This window comes from Eschrichtius robustus, chromosome 20 (assembly GCF_028021215.1).
Source record: "Eschrichtius robustus isolate mEscRob2 chromosome 20, mEscRob2.pri, whole genome shotgun sequence".
NCBI classification, from domain to species: Eukaryota; Metazoa; Chordata; class Mammalia; order Artiodactyla; family Eschrichtiidae; genus Eschrichtius; species Eschrichtius robustus.
The window spans coordinates 30,921,725-30,936,035 of NC_090843.1; positions in this window are offsets into that span (position 1 = coordinate 30,921,725).

Genomic DNA, 14,311 nt, shown 5'->3' on the forward strand with positions numbered 1-14,311 from the left:
ACCCAGTGGCCTGGGAACATGACATCGTTTTTGATTCTGATACCCTGTTGCCTGGGAACATGAAATCGGTTTGATTCTGGAAACCTGTGTCCTGGGAACATGACTGAGATTTGAATGTGGAACCTTGTGGCGGGGGAACATGAGTGAGGTTTGATTCTGGAACCATGGGTCCTGGGAATATGACTGAGGTTTGATTCTGGATACCTGTGGCCTGGGAAAATGACTGAGGTTTCGTTGTGGAAATATGTGGCCTGGGATCATGAGTGAGGTTTGATGGTGGAACACTCTGGCCTGGCAAAATGACTGAGGCTTGATTCTGGAACCCTGTGGCCTGGGAACTTGACTGAGGTTTGATGGCAGAAACCTGTGGACTGGCAACATGTATGAGGTTTGATTGTGGAACCCTGTGCCCTGGAAACATGACTGTGGCCTGGTACTGGAATCCCATGGTCTGGGAAGTTGACATTGGTTTGATTCTGGAACACTGTGTCCTGGGAACATGTTTGAGGTTTGATTCTGGAATCCATTGGTCTTGGAATATGACTGATGTTAGATTGTGGAACCTGTGGCCTGGGAACATGACTGAGGTTTGATGGAGGAACCCTATGGCCTGGGAACATGACTGAGGTTTCATGGAGGAACCCTGTGGCCTGGGAACTTGACTCAGATTTCATCGCAGAAACCTGTGGACTGGCAACAGGACTGAGGTTTGATGGTGGAACCCTGTGCACTGGGAACATGACTGAGGCCTGATACTGGAACCCCGTGGCCTGGGAACATGACATTGGTTTGATTCTAGAACCCTGTTTCCTGGGAACATGACTGAGGTTTGATGGTTGAACCCTGTGTCCTGGCAACTTGACAGAGGTTTGACTGTGGAACCCTCAGGCTTGGGAACATGACTGAGGATTGATGGTAGAACGCTGTGGCCTGGCAACAGGACTGAGGTTTGATGGTGGGACCCAGTGGCCTGGGAACATGACATCGTTTTTGATTCTGATACCCTGTTGCCTGGGAACATGAAATCGTTTTGATTCTGGAAACCTGTGTCCTGGGAACATGACTGAGGTTTGAATGTGGAACCCTGTGGCGGGGGAACATGAGTGAGGTTTCATTTTGGAACCATGGGTCCTGGGAATATGACTGAGGTTTGATTCTGGATACCTGTGGCCTGGGAAAATGACTGAGGTTTCGTTGTGGAAATATGTGGCCTGGGATCATGAGTGAGGTTTGATGGTGGAACATTCTGGCCTGGCAAAATGACTGAGGCTTGATTCTGGAACCCTGTGGCCTGGGAACTTGACTGAGGTTTGATGGCAGAAACCTGTGGACTGGCAATATGACGGAGGTTTGATTGTGGAACCCTGTGCCCTGGAAACATGACTGTGGCCTGGTACTGGAAACCCATGGTCTGGGAACTTGACATTGGTTGATTCTGGAACCCTGTGTCCTGGGAACATGATTGAGGTTTCATGGAGGAAACTTGTGGCCTGGGAACATGACTGAGGTTTGATGGTGGTACCCTGTGGCCTGTCAACATGACTGAGGCTTGATTCTGGAACCCTGTGGCCTGGAATTGACTCTGATTTGATCGCAGAAACCTGTGGACTGGCAACATGACTGCGGTTTCTTGGTGGAACCCTGTGCACTGGGAACATGACTGAGGCCTGATACTGGAACCCCGTGGCCTGGGAACATGACATTGGTTTGATTCTGGAACCCTGTTTCCTGGGAACGTGACTGAGGTTTGATGGTTGAAACCTGTGGCCTGGCAACATGACAGAGGTTTGATTGTGGAACCCTCAGGCTTGGGAACATGACTGAGGCTTGATGGTGGAACCCTGTGGCCTGGCAACAGGACTGAGGTTTGATGGTGGAATCCTGTGGCCTGGAAAGATGACTTAGGTTTGATTGTGGAAAACTCTGGCCTGGGAACATGACTGAGGCTTGATGGTGGAACCGTGGCCTGGCAACAGTACTGAGGTTTGATTGTGGAAACCTCTGGCCTGGGAATATGTCTGAGGTTTAATTCTGGAAGCCTGTAGCCTGGGAATATGAGTGAGACTTGATTCAGGAACCCTGTGTCCTGGGAACATGACTGACGTTTGATTCTGGAACCATGGGGCCTGGGAATATGACTGAGGTTTGATTCTGGCAACCATTGGCCTGGGAGCATGACTGATGTTATATTGTGGAATTCTATGGCCTGCGTACATGACATCGGTTTGGATTCTGGTACCCTGTTGCCTGGGAACATGAAATTAGTTTGATTCTGGAAACCTGTGGTCTGCGAATATGACTGAGGTTTGATGGTGGTACCCTATGGCCTGGCAACATGACTGAGGTTTGATTCTGGTTTTCTGTGGCCTGGGAACATGACTGAGGCGTGATTCTGGAAACCTGTGACCTGGGAACATGAAATCTGTTTAGATTGTGGAATACTGTGCCCTGGCAACCTGACTGAGGCTTGGTTCTGGAACCCTTTGGCCTGGGAACATAACTGAGGATTGATTCTGGAACCCTGGGGCCTGGAAACATGACTGAGGTTTGATTGTGGAACCCTCTGGCCTGGGAACATGACAGTGGATGATTCTGAAACCCTGTGGCCTAGGAACATGACTGAGGTTTGGTTCTGGAACCCTGTTCCCTGGGAACATGACTGAGGTTTGATTCTGGACACCTGTGTCCTGTGAACATGACTGAGATTTGATTGTGGAACCCTGTGCCCTGGAAATATGACTGTGGCCTGGTACTGGAAACCCATGGCCTGGGAACTTGACATTGGTTTGATTCTGGAACCTTGTGTCCTGGGAACATCATTGAGGTTTGATTCTGGAAACCATTGGTCTGGGAACAGGACTGATGTTAGATTGTGGAATCCTGTGACCTGGGAACATGACATCGGTTTGGATTCTGGTACCCTGTTGCCTGGGAACATGAAATCGGTTTGATTCTGGAAACCTGTGTCCTGGGAACATGACTGAGGTTTGAATGTGGAACCCTGTGGCGGGGGAACATGAGTGAGGTTTGATTCTGGAACCATGGGTCCTGGGAATATGACTGAGGTTTGATTCTTGATACCTGTGGCCTGGGAAAATGACTGAGGTTTCAGTGTGGAAATATGTGGCCTGGGATCATGAGCGAGGTTTGATGGTAGAACACTCTGGCCTGGCAAAATGACTGAGGCTTGATTCTGGAACCCTGTGGCCTGGGAACTTGACTGAGGTTTGGTGGCAGAAACCTGTGGAGTGGAAACATGACTGTGGTTAGATTGTGGAACCCTGTGCCCTGGAAACATGACTGAGTCCTAGTACAGGAAACCCATGGCCTGAGAACTTGACACTGGTTTGATTCTGGAACCCTGTGTCCTGGGAATATGATTGAGGTTTGATTTTGGAAACCATTGGTCTGGGAACATGACTGATGTTAGATTGTGGAATCCTGTGGCCTGCGAACATGACTGAGGTTTGATGGAGGAACCTTGTGGCCTGGGAATATGACTGAAGTTTGATGGTGGTACCCTGTGGCCTGGCAACATGACTGAGGCTTGATCATGGAACCCTGTGGCCTGGGAACTTGAATGTTGTTTGATTCCAGAAACCTGTGGACTGGCAACATGACTGAGGTTTGATGGTGGAACCCTGTGCACTGGGAACATGACTGAGGCCTGATACTGGAACCCCATGGCTTGGGAACATGACATTGGTTTGACTCTGGGAACCTGTTTCCTGGGAACATGACTGAGGTTTGATAGTTGAACCCTGTGTCCTGGCAACATGACAGAGGTTTGATTGTGGAACCCACAGGATTTGGAACATGACTGAGGTTTGATGGTGGAAACCTGTGGCCTGGCAACAGGACTGAAATTTGATGCTGGAATCCTGTGGCCTGGCAAGATGACTAAGGTTTGATTGTGGAACACTCTGGCCTGGGAACATGACTGAGGCTTGATGGTGGAATCATGGCCTGGCAACATGACTGAGGTTTGATTGTGGAACCCTCTGGCCTGGGAATATGACTGAGGTTTAATTGTGGAACCTTGTTTCCTGGGAATATGAGTGAGGCTTGATTCTGGAACCCTGTGGCCTGGGAACATGACTAGGGTTTTATTTTTGAATGCTATGTCCAGGGAACATGACTGAGGTTTTATTCTGGAACCCTGTGTCCTGAGAACATGTCTGAGGTTTGATTCTGGAAACCATTGGCCTGGGAACATGACTGACGTTAGATTGTGGAATCCTGTGGCCTGGGAACATGACATCGGTTTGGATTCTGGTACCCTGTTGCCTGGGAACATGAAATCGGGGTGATTCTGGAAACCTGTGGTCTGGGAATATGACTGAGGTTTGATGGTGGTACCCTATGGCCTGGCAACATGACTGAGGTTTCATTCTGGATTCCTGTGGCCTGGGAACATGACTGAGGCGTGATTCTGGAAACCTGTGGCCTGGCAACATGACATCTGCTTACATTGTCCAATAATGTGCCCTTGGAAACTGACTGAGGCTTGGTTCTGGAATCCTGTGGACTGAGAACATGACTGAGGTTTTATTCTGGAAACCTGTAGCCTGGGAACATAACTGAGGATTGATTCTGGAACCCTGGGGCCTGGAAACATGACATCAGTGGATTCTGGAACCGTGTGGCCTGGGAAAATGAGAACGGTTTGATTCTGGAACCCTGTGGCCTGGGAATATGTCTGAGGTTTGATGGTGGAATCCTGTGGCCTGGCAACATGACTGAGGTGTGTTTCTGGAATCCTTTTGCCTGGCAACATGACTGAGGTTTGATTCTGCACACCTTTGTCCTGGGAACATGACTGAGGTTTCATAGTGGAACCCTGTGGCCTGCGAAAATGACTGAGTTTGATTCTGGACCCATGTGCCCTGGGAATATGACTGAGGTTTGATTGTGGAAATCTGTGGCCTGGGAACTTGACTGAGGTTTGATGGCAGAAACCTGTGGACTGGCAACATGACGGAGGTTTGATTGTGGAACCCTGTGCCCTGGAAACATGACTGAGGCCTGGTACTGGAAACCCATGGCCTGGGAACTTGACATTGGTTGATTCTGGAACCCTGTGTCCTGTGAACATGATTGAGGTTTCATGGAGGAAACCTGTGGCCTGGGAACATGACTGAGGTTTGATGGAGGAAAATTGTGGCCTGGGAACATGACTGAGGTTTGATGGTGGTACCCTGTGGCCTGGCAACATGACTGAGGCTTGATTCTGGAACCCTGTGGCCAGGAACTTAACTCTGATTTGATAGCAGAAACCTGTGGACTGGCAACATGACTGCGGTTTCATGGTGGAACCCTGTGCACTGGGAACATGACTGAGGCCTGATACTGGAACCCCGTGGCCTGGGAACATGACATTGGTTTGATTCTGGAACCCTGTTTCCTGGGAACGTGACTGAGGTTTGATGGTTGAACCCTGTGGCCTGGCAATATGACAGAGGTTTGATTGTGGAACCCTCAGGCTTGGGAACATGACTGAGGCTTGATGGTGGAACCCTGTGGCCTGGCAACAGGACTGAGGTTTGATGGTGGAATCCTGTGTCCTGGAAAGATGACTTAGGTTTGACTGTGGAACACTCTGGCCTGGGAACATGACTGAGGCTTGATGGTGGAACCGTGGCCTGGCAACAGTACTGAGGTTTGATTTTGGAAACCTGTGGCCTGGGACTGTGTCTGAGGTTTAATTCTGGAAGCCTGTGGCCTGGGAATATGAGTGAGACTTGATTCAGGTAACCTGTGTCCTGGGAACATGACTGGGGTTTTTTTTTTGAAACCTGTTTCCAGGGAACATGACTGAGGTTTTATTCTGGAACCCTGTGTCCTGGGAATATGACTGAGGTTTGATTCTGGAACCATGGGGCCTGGGAATATGATGAGGTTTGATTCTGGAAACCATTGGCCTGGGAATAAGACTGATGTTAGATTGTGGAATCCTGTGGCCTGCGAACATGACATCTGTTTGGATTCTGGTACCCTGTTGCCTGGGAACATGAAATTAGTTTGATTCTGGAAACCTGTGGTCTGCGAATATGACTGAGGTTTGATGGTGGTACCCTATGGCCTGGCAACATGACTGAGGTTTGATTCTGGTTTCCTGTCGCCTGGGAACATGACTGAGGCGTGACTCTGGAAACCTGTGACCTGGGAACATGAAATCTGTTTAGATTGTGGAATACTGTGCCCTGGCAACCTGACTGAGGCTTGGTTCTGGAACCCTTTGGCCTGGGAACATAAATGAGGATTGATTCTGGAACCCTGAGGCCTGGAATCATGACATCAGTGGATTCTGGAACCCTGTGGCCTGGGAACATGAGAACGGTTTGATTCTGGAACCCTGTGGCCTGGGAACATGTCTGAGGTTTGATGGTGGAATCCTGTGGCCTGGCAAAATGACTGAGGTTTGTTTCTGGAATCCTTTTCCCTGGGAACATGACTGAGGTTTGATTCTGCACACCTTTGTCCTGGGAACATGACTGAGGTTTGATAGTGGAACCCTGTGGCCTGCGAACATGACTGAGGTTTGATTCTGGAACCATGTGTCCTGGGAATATGACAGAGGTTTGATTGTGGAAATCTGTGACCAGGGAAAATGACTGAGGTTTTCGTTGTGGAAATATGTGGCCTGGGATCATGAGTGAGGTTTGATGGTGGAACACTCTGACCTGGCAAAATGACTGAGGCTTCATTCTGGAACCCTGTGGCCTGGGAACTTGACTGAGGTTTGATGGCAGAAACCTGTGGACTGGCAACATGACTGAGGTTTGATTGTGGAACCCTGTGCCCTGGAAACATGACTGTGGCCTGGTACTGGAAACCCATGGTCTGGGAAGTTGACATTGGTTTGATTCTGGAACCCTGTGTCCTGGGAACATGTTTGAGGTTTGATTCTGGCAACCATTGTCCTGGGAACATGACTGATGTTATATTGTGGAATTCTTTGGCCTGCGTACATGACATCGGTTTGGATTCTGGTACCCTGTTGCCTGGGAACATGAAATTAGTTTGATTCTGGAAACCTGTGGTCTGCGAATATGACTGAGGTTTGATGGTGGTACCCTATGGCCTGGCAACATGACTGAGGTTTGATTCTGGTTTCCTGTGGCCTGGGAACATGACTGAGGCGTGATTCTGGAAACCTGTGACCTGGGAACATGAAATCTGTTTAGATTGTGGAATACTGTGCCCTGGCAACCTGACTGAGGCTTGGTTCTGGAACCCTTTGGCCTGGGAACATAACTGAGGATTGATTCTGGAACCCTGGGGCCTGGAAACATGACATCAGTGGATTCTGGAACCCTGTGGCCTGGGAACATGTCTGAGGTTTGATGGTGGAATCCTGTGGCCTGGCAAAATGACTGAGGTTTGTTTCTGGAATCCTTTTCCCTGGGAACATGACTGAGGTTTGATTCTGCACACCTTTGTCCTGGGAACATGACTGAGGTTTGATAGTGGAACCCTGTGGCCTGCGAACATGACTGAGGTTTGATTCTGGAACCATGTGTCCTGGGAATATGACTGAGGTTTGATTGTGGAAATCTGTGACCAGGGAAAATAACTGAGGTTTTCGTTGTGGAAATATGTGGCCTGGGATCATGAGTGAGGTTTGATGGTGGAACACTCTGACCTGGCAAAATGACTGAGGCTTCATTCTGGAACCCTGTGGCCTGGGAACTTGACTGAGGTTTGATGGCAGAAACCTGTGGACTGGCAACATGACTGTGGTTTGATTGTGGAACCCTGTGCCCTGGAAACATGACTGTGGCCTGGTACTGGAAACCCATGGTCTGGGAAGTTGACATTGGTTTGATTCTGGAACCCTGTGTCCTGGGAACATGTTTGAGGTTTGATTCTGGAAACCATTGGTCTGGGAATATGACTGATGTTAGATTGTGGAACCTGTGGCCTGGGAACATGACTTAGGTTTGATGGAGGAAACCTGTGGCCTGGGAACATGACTGAGGTTTCATGGAGGAACCCTGTGGCCTGGGAACTTGACTCCAATTTCATCGCAGAAACCTGTGAACTGGCAACAGGAATGAGGTTTGATGGTGGAACCCTGTGCACTGGGAAGATGACTGAGGCCTGATACTGAAACCCCGTGGCCTGGGAACATGACATTGGTTTGATTCTAGAACCCTGTTTCCTGGGAACATGACTGAGGTTTGATGGTTGAACCCTGTGGCCTGGCAACTTGACAGAGGTTTGACTGTGGAACCCTCAGGCTTGGGAACATGACTGAGGATTGATGGTAGAACGCTGTGGCCTGGCAACAGGACTGAGGTTTGATGGTGGGACCCAGTGGCCTGGGAACATGACATCGTTTTTGATTCTGATACCCTGTTGCCTGGGAACATGAAATCGGTTTGATTCTGGAAACCTGTGTCCTGGGAACATGACTGAGATTTGAATGTGGAACCTTGTGGCGGGGGAACATGAGTGAGGTTTGATTCTGGAACCATGGGTCCTGGGAATATGACTGAGGTTTGATTCTGGATACCTGTGGCCTGGGAAAATGACTGAGGTTTCGTTGTGGAAATATGTGGCCTGGGATCATGAGTGAGGTTTGATGGTGGAACACTCTGGCCTGGCAAAATGACTGAGGCTTGATTCTGGAACCCTGTGGCCTGGGAACTTGACTGAGGTTTGATGGCAGAAACCTGTGGACTGGCAACATGAATGAGGTTTGATTGTGGAACCCTGTGCCCTGGAAACATGACTGTGGCCTGGTACTGGAATCCCATGGCTTGGGAACTTGACATTGGTTGATTCTGGAACCCTGTGTCCTGGGAACATGATTGAGGTTTGATTCTGGAAACCATTGGTCTGGGAACATGACTGATGTTTGACTGTGGAACCTGTGGCCTGGGAACATGACTGAGGTTTGATGGAGGAACACTGTGACCTGGGAACATGACTGAGGTTTGATGGTGGTACCCTGTGGCCTGGCAACATGACTGAGGCTTGATTCTGGAACCCTGTGGCCTGGGAACTTGACTCTGATTTGATCGCAGAAACCTGTGGACTGGCAACATGACTGCGGTTTGATGGTGGAACCCTGTGCACTGGGAATATGACTGAGGCCTGATACTGGAACCCCGTGGCCTGGGAACATGACATTGGTTTGATTCTGGAACCCTGTTTCCTAGGAACATGACTGAGGTTTGATGGTTGAACCCTGTGTCCTGGCAACATGACAGAGGTTTGATTGTGGAACCCTCAGGCTTGGGAACATGACTGAGGCTTGATGGTGGAACCCTGTGGCCTGGCAAAAGGACTGAGGTTTGATGGTGGAATCCTGTGGCCTGGAAAGATGACTTAGGTTTGATTGTGGAACACTCTGGCCTGGGAACATGACTGAGGCTTGATGGTGGAACCGTGGCCTGGCAACAGTACTGAGGTTTGATTTTGGAAACCTGTGGCCTGGGACTGTGTCTGAGATTTAATTCTGGAAGCCTGTGGCCTGGGAATATGTGTGAGACTTGATTCAGGTACCCTGTGTCCTGGGAACATGACTGGGGGTTTTTTTTTGAAACCTGTTTCCAGGGAACATGACTGAGGTTATATTCTGGAACCCTGTGTCCTGGGAACATGACTGAGGTTTGATTCTGGAACCATGGGGCCTGGCAATATGACTGAGGTTTGATTCTGGCAACCATTGGCCTGGGAACATGACTGATGTTAGATTGTGGAATCCTGTGGCCTGCGAACATGACATCGGTTTGGATTCTGGTACCCTGTTGCCTGGGAACATGAAATTAGTTTGATTCTGGAAACGTGTGGTCTGCGAATATGGCTGAGGTTTGATGGTAGTACCCTATGGCCTGGCAACATGACTGAGGTTTGATTCTGGTTTCCTGTGGCCTGGGAACATGACTGAGGCGTGATTCTGGAAACCTGTGACCTGGGAACATGAAATCTGTTTAGATTGTGGAATACTGTGCCCTGGCAACATGACTGAGGCTTGGTTCTGGAACCCTTTGGCCTGGGTATATAACTGAGGATTGATTCTGGAACCCTGGGGCCTGGAATCATGACATCAGTGGATTCTGGAACCCTGTGGCCTGGGAACATGAGAACGGTTTGATTCTGGAACCCTGTGGCCTGGGAATATGTCTGAGGTTTGATGGTGGAATCCTGTGGCCTGGCAACATGACTGAGGTTTGTTTCTGGAATCCTTTTCCCTGGGAACATGACTGAGGTTTGATTCTGCACACCTTTGTCCTGGGAACATGACTGAGGTTTGATAGTGGAACCCTGTGTCCTGCGAACATGACTGAGGTTTGATTCTGGAACCATGTGTCCTGGGAATATGACTGAGGTTTGATTGTGGAAATCTGTGACCAGGGAAAATAACTGAGGTTTTCGTTGTGGAAATATGTGGCCTGGGATCATGAGTGAGGTTTGATGGTGGAACACTCTGGCCTGGCAAAATGACTGAGGCTTCATTCTGGAACCCTGTGGCCTGGGAACTTGACTGAGGTTTGATGGCAGAAACCTGTGGACTGGCAACATGACTGAGGTTTGATTGTGGAACGCTGTGCCCTGGAAACATGACTGTGGCCTGGTACTGGAAACCCATGGTCTGGGAAGTTGACATTGGTTTGATTCTGGAACCCTGTGTCCTGGGAACATGTTTGAGGTTTGATTCTGGAAACCATTGGTCTGGGAATATGACTGATGTTAGATTGTGGAACCTGTGCCCTGGGAACATGACTGAGGTTTGATGGAGGAAACCTGTGACCTGGGAACATGACTGAGGTTTCATGGAGGAACCCTGTGGCCAGGGAACTTGACTCTGATTTCATCGCAGAAACCTGTGGACTGGCAACAGGACTGAGGTTTGATGGTGGAACCCTGTGCACTGGGAACATGACTGAGGCCTGATACTGGAACCCCGTGGCCTGGGAACATGACATTGGTTTGATTCTAGAACCCTGTTTCCTGGGAACATGACTGAGGTTTGATGGTTGAACCCTGTGTCCCGGCAACTTGACAGAGGTTTCACTGTGGAACCCTCAGGCTTGGGAACATGACTGAGGATTGATGGTAGAACGCTGTGGCCTGGCAACAGGACTGAGGTTTGATGGTGGAATCCTGTGGCCTAGAAAGATGACTTAGGTTTGATTGTGGAACACTCTGGCCTGGGAACATGAATGAGGTTTGATTCTGGAACCATGGGGCCTGGGAATATGACTGAGGTTTGATTCTGGAAACCATTGGCCTGGGAACATGACTGATGTTAGATTGTGGAATCCTGTGGCCTGCGAACATGACATCGGTTTGGATTCTGGTACCCTGTTGCCTGGGAACATGAAATTAGTTTGATTCTGGAAACCTGTGGTCTGCGAATATGACTGAGGTTTGATGGTGGTACCCTATGGCCTGGCAACATGACTGAGGTTTGATTCTGGTTTCCTGTGGCCTGGGAACATGACTGAGGCGTGATTCTGGAAACCTGTGACCTGGGAACATGAAATCTGTTTAGATTGTGCAATACTGTGCCCTGGCAACCTGACTGAGGCTTGGTTCTGGAACGCTGTGGCCTGGGAACATGAAATAGGTTTGTTCTGGAAACCTGTGTCCTGGGAACATAACTGAGGTTTGAATGTGGAACCCTGTGGCGGGGGAACATGTGTGAGGTTTGATTCTGGAACCATGGATCCTGGGAATATGACTGAGGTTTGATTCTGGATACCTGTGGCCTGGGAAAATGACTGAAGTTTCAGTGTGGAAATATGTGGCCTTGGATCATGACTGAGGTTTGATGGTGGAACACTCTGGCCTGGCAAAATGACTGAGGCTTGATTCTGGAACCCCGTGGCCTGGGAAATTGACTGAGGTTTGATGGCAGAAACCTGTGGACTGGCAACATGAATGAGGTTTGATTGTGGAACCCTGTGCCCTGGAAACATGACTGTGGCCTGGTACTGGAAACCCATGGCCTGGGAACTTGACATTGGTTTGATTCTGGAACCCTGTTTCCTGGGAACATGACTGAGGTTTGATGGTTGAACCCTGTGGCCTGGCAACATGACAGACGTTTGATTGTGGAACCCTCAGGCTTGGGAACATGACTGAGGCTTGATGGTGGAACCCTGTGGCCTGGCAAAAGGACTGAGGTTTGATGGTGGAATCCTGTGGCCTGGAAAGATGACTTAGGTTTGATTGTGGAACACTCTGGCCTGGGAACATGACTGAGGCTTGATGGTGGAACCGTGGCCTGGCAACAGTACTGAGGTTTGATTTTGGAAACCTGTGGCCTGGGACTGTGTCTGAGGTTTAATTCTGGAAGCCTGTGGCCTGGGCATATGAGTGAGACTTGATTCAGGTACCCTGTGTCCTGGGAACATGACTGGGGGTTTTTTTTTGAAACCTGTTTCCAGGGAACATGACTGAGGTTTTATTCTGCAACCCTGTGTCCTGGGAACATGACTGATATTTGATTCTGGAACCATGGGGCCTGGGAATATGACTGAGGTTTGATTCTGGACACCATTGGCCTGGGAACATGACTGATGTTAGATTGTGGAATCCTGTGGCCTGCGAACATGACATCGGTTTGGATTCTGGTACCCTGTTGCCTGGGAACATGAAATTAGTTTGATTCTGGAAACCTGTGGTCTGCGAATATGACTGAGGTTTGATGGTGGTACCCTATGGCCTGGCAACATGACTGAGGTTTGATTCTGGTTTCCTGTGGCCTGGGAACATGACTGAGGCGTGATTCTGGAAACCTGTGACCTGGGAACATGAAATCTGTTTAGATTGTGCAATACTGTGCCCTGGCAACCTGACTGAGGCTTGGTTCTGGAACCCTTTGGCCTGGGAACATAACTGAGGATTGATTCTGGAACCCTGGGGCCTGGAATCATGACATCAGTGGATTCTGGAACCCTGTGGCCTGGGAACATGAGAACGGTTTGATTCTGGAACCCTGTGGCCTGGGAACATGTCTGAGGTTTGATGGTGGAATCCTGTGGCCTGGCAACATGACTGAGGTTTGTTTCTGGAATCCTTTTCCCTGGGAACATGACTGAGGTTTGATTCTGCACACCTTTGTCCTGGGAACATGACTGAGGGTTGATAGTGGAACCCTGTGGCCTGCGAACATGACTGAGGTTTGATTCTGGAACCATGTGTCCGGGGAATATGACTGAGGTTTGATTGTGGAAATCTGTGACCAGGGAAAATAACTGAGGTTTTCGTTGTGGAAATATGTGGCCTGGGATCATGAGTGAGGTTTGATGGTGGAACACTCTGGCCTGGCAAAATGACTGAGGCTTCATTCTGGAACCCTGTGGCCTGGGAACTTGACTGAGGTTTGATGGCAGAAACCTGTGGACTGGCAACATGACTGAGGTTTGATTGTGGAACCCTGTGCCCTAGAAACATGACTGTGGCCTGGTACTGGAAACCCATGGTCTGGGAAGTTGACATTGGTTTGATTCTGGAACCCTGTGTCCTGGGAACATGTTTGAGGTTTGATTCTGGAAAACATTGGGCTGGGAATATGACTGATGTTAGATTGTGGAACCTGTGGCCTGGGAATATGACTGAGGTTTGATGGAGGAACCCTGTGGCTTGGGAACATGACTGAGGTTTCATGGAGGAACCCTGTGGCCTGGGAACTTGACTCTGATTTCATTGCAGAAACCTGTGGAGTGGCAACAGGACTGAGGTTTGATGGTGGAACCCTGTGCACTGGGAACATGACTGAGGCCTGATACTGGAACCCCGTGGCCTGGGAACATGACATTGGTTTGATTCTAGAACCCTGTTTCCTGGGAACATGACTGAGGTTTGATGGTTGAACCCTGTGGCCTGGCAACTTGACAGAGGTTTGACTGTGGAACCCTCAGGCTTGGGAACATGACTGAGGATTGATGGTAGAACGCTGTGGCCTGGCAACAGGACTGAGGTTTGATGGTGGGACCCAGTGGCCTGGGAACATGACATCGTTTTTGATTCTGATACCCTGTTGCCTGGGAACATGAAATCGTTTTGATTCTGGAAACCTGTGTCCTGGGAACATGACTGAGGTTTGAATGTGGAACCCTGTGGCGGGGGAACATGAGTGAGGTTTCATTTTGGAACCATGGGTCCTGGGAATATGACTGAGGTTTGATTCTGGATACCTGTGGCCTGGGAAAATGACTGAGGTTTCGTTGTGGAAATATGTGGCCTGGGATCATGAGTGAGGTTTGATGGTGGAACATTCTGGCCTGGCAAAATGACTGAGGCTTGATTCTGGAACCCTGTGGCCTGGGAACTTGACTGAGGTTTGATGGCA